Source organism: Ursus americanus, chromosome 13 (genome assembly GCF_024610735.1).
Source record: "Ursus americanus isolate L20-20 chromosome 13, mUrsAme1.1.p, whole genome shotgun sequence".
NCBI classification, from domain to species: domain Eukaryota; kingdom Metazoa; phylum Chordata; class Mammalia; order Carnivora; family Ursidae; genus Ursus; species Ursus americanus.
In genome coordinates this window covers 6,584,943-6,593,465 of record NC_142139.1, presented here as the reverse complement: position 1 = coordinate 6,593,465, position 8,523 = coordinate 6,584,943, and positions in this window count along the sequence as shown.

The window sequence follows — 8,523 nt, the reverse complement described above, 5'->3', positions numbered from 1 at the left end:
AGTCCAGAAGTGGGAGTTATCTATAAACCAGGAAGGCGTGATCTTTATTATGAATCCAAAAGCTAGCATGGTACCTAGTTAATAATAGGCACTCAGTAAATTACAGCATGAATATAGAAAAGAGTTTAGAAATAAATTGTTGGGGCTTATCTTTGATCATAGCTTGAAGCTAGGATATTATTACTTTGGCTGTGAACTGAATCTCTACTGATCATACTCCTAGGGCATCCCTCCCCCACAATTAAATGAAGAAGATGCTTTGTATATACATAACTATTACAACTATTATAACCATAACTATCACAAATTAAGAACCTTGTCTTAAAGCTAAAGTAAATTAAAATCCTTCATTCCAAAGTTATGAGTTTAAGAAACATACTTTTTAAATGTTTAAAATATATTTCCCACTCCTTTAAGGGTATAATTCCTCTGTACTCAACTATTAGATATATTTTTTTTAAACTACTTATCAAGACCCACGAGTGGCATAGAAATGAACAAAACTAATACTTTGGAAATTTCCACACATTTTTTCAGAACAATTTTCACTCATTCTGTGATTTGGGGCAAGTGCTTTAACTTTCCTGAGTTTTATTTCCCTTTTTTCTTTGGTAGAAGTGATCTCTGCTTTCCCAAAGACTAGCTTTATTATTTAATACTATTAATTAATTAATTAATTTACTTGCCAAAGTTAATATTGGCAAAGATTAATAGTATGTGAAGATCCAAATTATTATTGTTTTATTTTTTTTTCCTGATTTCACATTTCTGGAATAAAATTTGGCTTGGTTAATTTTGGTAATTGAAAATTAATCTTTATTTTTTTAGCTGTCATTTATTTAGTTCCCATTATGTGCTGAACACTAAGTAAAAGTTATAAAAGCATTATCTTATCTACCAAAAAATTCAGATATGTAATATTCTCATTGTATAGAATAGAAAATTGAGGTATAGAGGAATTAATAATCTGCTCAAGGTTACATAACTGTAAATAAAGAGATTTAAGACCTCTGCTCAAAACTAATATATTAAAGCAACTATTATTAATATTTGATATTCTGTATCAATCATAAATATTAATGGATCTGCTGCCTCTCACAGTCTCTAAAGGTTAAACTTGTCTAATCAATTTAGCTTATTTATCATGTAGGTAATACCCAATCACCCATTGTTTTTTTTTTCCACTAAATTTATTAACTATCCATATACACCCTTGCAAACTTGTTTAGTAAAATAAGTTCAGTAAAGTAAAATAAATTTTATTTTGTACTATAAGTTCAGTATTTTTGTGGGTTCTATTATTTTCAAATCATAAAATTATTTTTATTATTACCAATACCACCTCCATTAGCATTTCATTGCTCTAGGCCTGTCAGCTCATGTTTGTTGAATATTACATTACATGAATATAAATAAATATTACTCATTTGCTATCTCGATATATGGTGATTTTTTTATTTTAAAGAGTCCGAAATAGTCCCTGGTCCAGAATTTTTAATGACTAAAGAGTTGAAATTGTCACCACCTATGTTTTAGCATATACCTACTACTATCTTTTATTTTCTTCTTTTGTATCTTTAAATCAAAAGATTTTCCCCAATATTACCATTATTAAATAACAGGCCACCTTTTTTCCCTTTCTTCTATTTTTTGGATCTCATATATAATGTTTCTTCCTCAAGTTCAATTTCCTCTCAGACTTCTTTATAGAGTATATTTCACCTACCAGTTTTGATATTCCCATTAAGGAAATGTTATATTTCCATTTTTATTATGCTCAACAGGTCATATTCTCCATCATTTAGAAACATTTCCAGTTAATCTTTTTAATTTCCCATTTACTTTGTAGTTACTTATAGACAATTAAGTCCAGTATGTTAATATTACTTATCACTTATCTTATATTTCATCTTAGCTTGTAGAACTCCCTATTCTCTTCATTGTGCATGTTGAGATTATTTGGGCTAAGCAAAAGATCCTCCCTTAATACCCAATTTAAAGCCAACTTAATGAGCCCTGCCAGTTCTGAACACAACAGGGAGTTTGGTATCCCATCTGGTTAAGTGGAGACTACAATAACTTCCATGATGAGGACATCTGTTTAGAAAAATCAGAGTTCCATAAATCCAAAACTCTCCTTCCTGTACCACTAACACACCCACCATTTGTGTTTTATCTTTTTTCTCTTCATTTGTGATACCAAGGTCTTCAAGATGACTCCCTTTCCTCAATTCCCTTGACTAAACTCCTTTGTACATATAAAACAAAAATAAAATAACAAAGTTGGAATCATGTAACTGGTCCAAATTTGCTCCTTTCATCCACAATGTTTGGTTTTGTCAAATACATTTAGAAAATGATACAAGTATAGATTTGATGATGATAATAGAAACGAAACTCAACATTCGTGCAGTGTTCACTAAGGTAAGCACTCGGCATTCCATTTGCATCATTACCTTCCATCTTCACAACAACCTTAAGAAGAAAGTAAATGAGCATTCTTATCGCCTCTCCAATACTCATTCCATTCCCCATCAAGTCTGTAGCAAAAAAAGGACAACTGGTCAAAATACACTATAAAACAACGGCAGCAACAACAAAAATAAATAAAGCCCACAAAAACAAAACTGCCTGCCCTCATGAAGTTTACATTCTCTCATTCTCCTGAAGCTTGTGCAACTGTGCACTCTGATGTATGAGCCAAGAAATCTCCTGATGTTACCTACTTAAATGTGACTGGCACAGTTTTACAGTGAAAACAAATAAGGTTTGTTCCTTAGGTATATAGATACGGGAACACAATGAGTACCTTACTTAACCAAAACAAACACAACAACAAATTAACAATAACAAGTAACACCTTGAACGTGTCATATAGCGTAATCATCACTGGAAGTCACAAATAAAGCAAAACACATGCCCATGTTTTCAAGCAGAACACATGAGGTACCAGAAAGCAATAAAGGCCTCTAAAGTAAGTAGAAGTAAGTAAAAATATTTATCTCAAGAACCAACACGCATGAATATTACTCATTAACAAAAGACTCAGTCTCTCTCTCTCTCTGACCTTATTTACCTCTATGTTACATATCATTTTAACCTCCAGAAAGCCCTAATGTCTAATAGAAAAGAAATTAAAAGAATCACTTGCTGCTTATTATAGTGAAAAGTGATTCTTCACAGCAATAGGAGAAAGGCAAACTTTAAAGGAAGATCGACACGGTTAAAATAAAAAAGTAAATGGAGAGACGTAACATAGAGGACAGAAATTTGTGATAAACCCTAAGAAAAATATCCTTCTATAAACACATTGGATGATTAGAGGTGGTAGTAATTTCAAGTCATGTAATAGAGTGAAAATTACAAGCAGTACATTACATTTAACAATTCAGAGGAGTATACGTTTTAAATATATTTCTATGAAAATGAATCCTGTCTTTTTGAAGGATTCAGCTTAAAGGTGTTAATCATCAGTTATCCAGTAAACTTGGTCATGCTAAATATAAGATGGGTTTACTTTTTAAACTAAAATAATCTTAATAATTGTGAACAGTTCCCAATGGTATTATGCACCTTTGAAACCTTCACTCCTTTTCCTTCCCCACTGATTGTAAACATTTCCCAGGAAACCCTCAGGAGGAACCTGAATGTTTACATCAATCCTTCTAGAAATTTAAAAAAAATTGTTTTTCTTTTCTTTTTGTCCACATACATGTTCTTTCTCATAGTCTTAACCCTTTTACTCTTTCTAGAAAGAGTTAGCTCTACTCACTATTTCTAGTTTTTAACCTACATTTCCATTCTAAGCCTACTTCACTCTGGCTTCCAACCATTTTATAAAAGATATAAAGTGCCGTGTATATTCTTTTCAGTCTTCATCACACTTCAGCAGCAGTATTCCACATGGTTGACCATGTCCTCCTTAAAATCTGCTATTCCTTTGGCTTTTGAGATACAGATTTCCCCTTCTATCTGAACGTAGAGCATTCCCCTGAAACCTTTTGTAAGTGGAAATGGCGTAAAGCGAAGAAGCAATTACCATTAATTTATATGGAAATTTTTTAATTATGTTTTTTATTTTAATTCCGGTACAGTTAACATACAGTGTTATATTAGTTTCAGGTGTACAACATAGTGATTCAACAGTTCTGTGTACGTGGAAAATTTTTTAGCACTCCCACACCCAGTAAACAACCTCTCCTAGGTTTTTCTGCTACCTGAGGACACATCTTGCTAATGAATGCACAAAATAAATTGCGATAAAGCCCAGATGCTCACAGACACAGCTCAAAGCTATGGTGGCATGATGCTGAGTGTAGTTCCCAGGGAAGGAGTTTGGTGGGGAGACCCTCGCTGCTTGGGGTGTGTGCTGCCTCAGTAATATCCTGCTGCAACACAAATGCTGAATGCTATTTTTGCTTTCCACCTTTTTTGATAAAAGTGAAAATCCTCTTTTGATTTCTTTCAGTTAGAAAAAAAAATGGTACTAATGTAAGTCTTTCATAAAAGCAAAGCGGCCTAATGTGAGCTTTTGAAAAGCGGATACCTGTATAATTCATGTTTTTTTTTTTTTTTTTACCTATCTGGCTATTCTTCTCCTTGCTGGAACCATCCTCCTCTGCTTGTCTATTGCATGTTAAATTCCTTGAGCCTAAAATCTAATCCATCTCTACCTCGCATTCTACACTTTTCCCCCAGATGGTCTAATTCAGCTATATAGAGATGATCCATAAAATTTAACTCCAGGTCAGACATCTCCTCTGAGCTTCTGACTCATATTTCTAACTATTTAATGTTTCTTGACTATCTCAAAGGCACCACAAATTCAACATTACCAAGACTAGATTCATGACCTTTCCATTGCTTCCTTCCTCTAATCCATGAATGACCTCATGATCCATCTAGTTATACCAGCTAAAAAACTAGGACTCATTTCTGAGATCTGCATCAACATCATAAACAATCCATTAATGATACACTCTGTCAATTTTACCTACTTAGTATTTCTTGAATCTTTCCATGTCCTTGGTTCCCCTACCACCTTCTTAGGCCAAGTTGTCATCATCTCTTGCCTGTCCTGTTATATCCTACTAATTTGTTTATCTATACTAATTTGTCTATTTCCGTCTGTTTTGGTAGCCTGCCCACCCATTCTCCACAAATAACCAGAGCAATCTATTCTAGAAGCAAATCAACTTCTATCATCTTCCTGCTTAAAATTCCCCAGAAATTTCCCATTGCTTATAGGTAGGACTAACTGAGAATGATCTATAAGGACTTATGTGGTCTGGATTGCTGTTCTATTCCAGTCTTATCTTGAACCGTTACCATCCTTCTCCCTGTTCCTGTCATATTAGACTTTTGCTTGTTACTGTGTATATGTGCCATGGTTGGGTCCATCAAGTGTTTTTATCTGTACTATTCTCTCAGACTGATATACTATTTCCTCCCCTCTTACCTAGCTAAGTCCTATTTAACCTTCAGATGTCAAATCAAGTGTCCCTTTCTTAAGAAAAAGCTTTCTTGGCTTCTCTGATAAGATTAAATCCCCATCTGATATAATATCACCCTATTTTTAAAAGTACTCTCCCTGTTGCAATTTTACATTTGTGTGTGTTTGATGAATGTTCATGGCTCCCACTAGAATGTACACAACCTAAGAACAGGGATTAGAACTATTTTGACTCACTAGTTAATCCCAAGACCTAATACAGTGCCTAGAGCAGAGTTTCTATTCAATAGTCAATAATCAATAATCAAGGCTGAATGAAAAAATGAATGACCATCTTGAATCTCTTGCCTAGTCTGAATAAATGAATGTTTTTTTGACCTTCCACTTATGCCTAATTTTCAACATCCTCTTCCATTTCAGATCATTTAAGTTCTAATGAACCTCAAATAACTTAAGGAGCAAAATCTTGAGAAAAAAATGCATTTATTTGGTTATATACTCTTTATATTCCTTATCATTTTTAATCTTGATTTTAGAAATTTATATTTTCAGGAGCTTCTACCTTATGTATTGTCCCACATTAAACAAATATTTTTGGTGCATGAATAGTATCTTTTATTAAGTGACTTAACCATGATAAAACTAAATTGTGGTAGATACGGATCTAAGGGGCGCCTGGGTGGCTCAGTCTGTTAAGCGTCTGCCTAAGGCTCAGGTCATGATCTCAGGGTCCTGGGATCCAGCCCCACCTTGGGCTCTCTGCTCAGCTGGGAGTCTGCTTCTCCCTCTCACTCTCCCTCTGTGCTTTCCCTCTCTCTTTTTCTCTCCCTCTCTTTCTCCCTCTCAAATAAATTTTAAAAAGTCTTTAAAAAATATATAAAAGTAAAATGTTACTTATCTGACATCTAACTCCATTTGTTTCCTCCAAATGTCCAGCTATGAATTAGCCACTAAAGGAGAGGATAGATCATTAAAAATTTCAGGTAATTTTTCTAAAATATTATGTCGGTCTACTTACCATTGTCACGATCCACTCTCTCTCACTTATGGGAAACACGAAGACTGCCATTTACCTACTAGATTTAGTTCAGGCATACTGTGCCCCCAAAATATTTGACGAGATGCTTTTGTCACTTCATGAGAAGTTGTGTTGAATTTAATGGCTAGTCCTATCCCTTCCCATTCTAATAGTCCTGTGGGTCCTTCTCTACTTTTTAAGTAGAAGGGAAAAATAGAAAACGCTAGCTTAGTGTATGGCTTCTGAACGACTGCTGATTCTTTGTCTATACCAAACTTCATTTATGTGACTTCTTAGGGAAAAGTTGTCCAAGAAAAAAAGTGGTTCAAAATCACAGATTCATATCCAAGCACAGATACTTTTAGTTAAAATGGTAATTCTTTTTAGTGGAAATATTTCTAAAATATAGTATATATTTTATGGTTTTAATAAACTATATTTTTCAAAATGAAATGAACTCTGATAAATATTCTCATCATCAAAATCACACCCAGCCCCATATAATTTGCATGGCACTTTGCAATTTTCAATGCTCTCTTTAGTATTTTCATTGCAGTATCCTGGGATTCACAATGCTCTAAGATGGTATTAATATGTGAAGAATATTTTCCCTTGACGTGATATAGGCCTGGATTATTATGGACTTTCAGACTGTTATACAAATTATACATACAACACACCAGTCCTGAATAATACTGGGAATGGAATCAATGTTTGGAGTGATACATTCAGAAAATTCAAACTTGTGTCCATCCCTTCTTTCTTTTTTTTCCCTCAATCATTACTCCTATTTCTTTTGTTCCTATATTTGTTTTTATCCACTTTTGTTTTAATATGACAGTATCTGCTGTTCACTTCATAGTCACTAAAGAACAAAACTGAATGTTTCTAAGGGAAACTAAACAAATTCTGTGTGTTTTCCATTAATACTCATTTTTATAATGACACTACAGTTAGAGACCAATTTCAGGCATCTAGAAAATTCATTCCCAATGATATCAAATGAGATACTACTATGATATATGTTTATTCATTTTATGTATGTTTATTCACATATTATTGGGCAGTGTTTCATAAATGCTTTAATTCATTATTTTTTGGACAACATACAAATTCTATATCAAATTTGGTATGTTACTTGCTAAACAAGAAAATATGTTCCACATAGAAACATATCATGTATTCATTGTCTCCTACTCCTTCATCCTCTGTTCCTTGAGGATCACTGATCATCAAAAAACAAGCTTCTTTTCTTTTATGGAAATTAAAAATTTTTGTTAAACAGTGAGACATTAGGTGGTCCTTTAAGAATGGACAGGATTTCAAAAGGTGGAATGGTGGCAGATAAACATTTTTCATGATGGGATCAAGGCCCAAGGGAAAAGTGCTGTCCGTGTTTATCAAATGATATGGCTAGATACAGGGTACAACTGGAAGAATTTTATTATTTAAATGAATTCTCACTATACTAGAGAAATTGTTTTTGTTTCTTCTTTGTTTTCATTAACAGTTTTAATGAGGTGTAATTGACATTTAATGAAATTTACTTGTTTTCAGTGTACAGCTCAATGATTTTTGGTATACTTATAGAGTGTAATTATTACCACGATATAACTTCAGAACATTTTGAAAATGTCTTAGAATATTCTAATGTGATTTAAGATAGAATATAATTTTTAAGGAGGAAAAAAACACCTATAACATTAATTTATTTCCGATATATAAGACAGCATCAGAATATAGATCCAGACTAAGCTAATACCAAATTTTCTGCTTTTTAAGAAAATCAATAAAGTGAGTAGTTTGGATTGAATGTATCGTAATATCAGCCATGAAGGGCAGCATGCCAACTATTATCAACACCATCACCCTACCATTCTTTTGTATAAATTAGATATGACTAATGAACTCTAAAATTGGTTTCCTGTAGATTTTAAGACTACTTGTAAAAGCCAGCCAATGAGTCATTCCTGTGAAGCTCCTGTCTGATAAGGGTGTGAGAGTGTTTACATGACCAAAGTACTAGTAGTTGAAAACTTCCAGAAAAAAAAGA